Below are 2,033 nucleotides of genomic sequence, written 5' to 3'. Positions count from 1 at the left end.
GTCCTGCTTCCACACTAGATATACTGCCAATTTAAGTAGATGTTAACCATAAGCATAACCATTTCAAGAATGAACGAGGTACTTTAAACTGTATGTGTTGAAACTAAATTAACAAGAAAATAGCTCTTTGATGTTCACCTAGTAAAATTAGATTAGAAGATAGAAACTGTTATGCACTTGTTCTGTACTGTTTCATTCCTTTTTCAAACACTGGCATTTTTGAAGGTGTATTTACAGCTAAGGATTAAGGATTGGCAGGAAGATTTGTGGACTACATCAACTAATGACACTACCTCCAAAGAGTTGCAAAAAGCTGTCCAAAGTTTCAGCACCATCTTTAAGCCTATGATTTTAGTGTGTTTCATGCCTAAGCACATGAGTTTAAATCTGAGATAGATGAACTATATGATTATCTTAAACTGATCTACAGGTAAATGCCAAAACTTATTGGTTTACTTTTTTTTTTTTTTTGTATATGTTAACCAGGTGAAATGGAGTGAGGCATACCAGGATATGTGTGGTTTTACTCTTGGGAAGGAGGTTGAACAGTTCAATATTTCTTTTATAGGATGGGAGTGACCAGACATGCTACTGTAACTCTCATGGTCATGTGCTGGAATTAGCGGATATTCAACAATTTGGCCATCTCGCTGACCTGTTGATTTCAGAAGGTAACTGCATCCAGTAGAATTTGTTTTAGATGTTCAGTAACCTATTTAAATAGTATTGTGATTTTTGATTGCTTATTATTGTAGACTGCAACAGCTCTGCAAAGCAAGTTGCAAAACACAATCCATGGAACTGGCAGTGACCGGAAACCAATTGGAAGACTTTGGTCTGTGATGTAGAGGAGAGGGCAGGTGAGGAAATTATTATTAATATTACATGTAGTCATGAAATATTGTAAGTGTTACTATTATTGTTATTATTTTTTTTTCAGTAGCAGACGCAAAGACAACAAAAAACAGAAGTGATATGGATGTCTTCGTCATATGGCATGGTATGTACACTAGACTTCTGTCAGTGTTGATTCTTTAAAAGTTGACGTATAATCCTTGTAATACAACTTTCTTTTTATGAATATATTTCAGACTCTGTCGATCCAGCAACAAAGATGAGGGTGTTCAACATCATCCTGCTAGTCAGGATTCTTCAGGAGAAGCAGCGGATTATTGTGGCAGAGATGGCCAACCACTATAAATAATAATATAAAAAGTACTGGTATGTATTTGTATTTTTTGGCACATAAAGCATAAGGTTACCCAGTCCAAAGGATACTAATATATTTTAATGTTGTTGTGTTCTTCTTTTAAGATTCGGCATGTGGCCTAAACGAAGAGGGGTTAAAAGGTCTGTTGATCATCCTTCTCAGAAAGCAACAAAATAACTGAGAAATAAACAACAATACAATGGTGCAATCTAGAGACCTGCAAGGTACCTGCAAGTTTTGGCTGGAGCAGTAAACAGACATTTTTTTTTAAATAAAGCTCCAGCTGATGAGTATGACATTGACTGTGGATTTTCTTTTACTGTAATCCAGAAGAGGATGACCTTAACCCTGAATCTAAAGCATGTAATAAAATCTGTAAAAAAATAAATTTTCATCATCTATAACCAAATTGTTGTCTCTTTTTTTTTAAATACATAGATATGTACAGTATGTATGCATGCCTCTAAAATCAATCAGTGTTGTAAATGCCTAACTGCTAACAACATATAACAATTTGAGGAACTCTATATTAAAATAAAATTATAACATTAAATGGCATCAAGAGCTTTTAAAATATCAATTTTATGATACATTTTTATGATAAATTTAATTTTTGCATATACTTGGCCATAAAATGTATATTATTATGGTCAACTGCTCAGATACCTACAGCCAATATGTGGCTGAGTCAGGCAATCAGACTTCTACCACTGGAAAAATTAACCTATGATTTACATCAAAGATCTGATGTATTGATTTGGTCCTCATGGATTTTTCTAAAAAAATATATTATAATAATCTCCTTTTTATTTTTGTCTTTACT

General features: G+C 33.4%; 1 long non-coding RNA gene across 1 annotated transcript; it reads left to right on the top strand.

Moving 5' to 3' along the window:
- The first annotated feature begins 469 nt into the window (after positions 1–469).
- LOC141377163 (uncharacterized) lies at positions 470–1,619 on the top strand. The gene is made up of 5 exons (XR_015505511.1): positions 470–671; positions 756–860; positions 941–1,000; positions 1,092–1,221; positions 1,315–1,619. It is a non-coding gene; the product is annotated as an uncharacterized LOC141377163 (long non-coding RNA).
- The last annotated feature ends 414 nt before the right edge of the window (positions 1,620–2,033 follow it).

The sequence above is a fragment of the Danio rerio genome, chromosome 13 (assembly GCF_052040795.2).
Source record: "Danio rerio strain M-AB ecotype USA chromosome 13, GRCz13ab, whole genome shotgun sequence".
NCBI lineage: Eukaryota > Metazoa > Chordata > Actinopteri > Cypriniformes > Danionidae > Danio > Danio rerio.
Note: the sequence above shows the minus strand (reverse complement) of the source record. Positions and strands in the feature narration are given on the sequence as shown.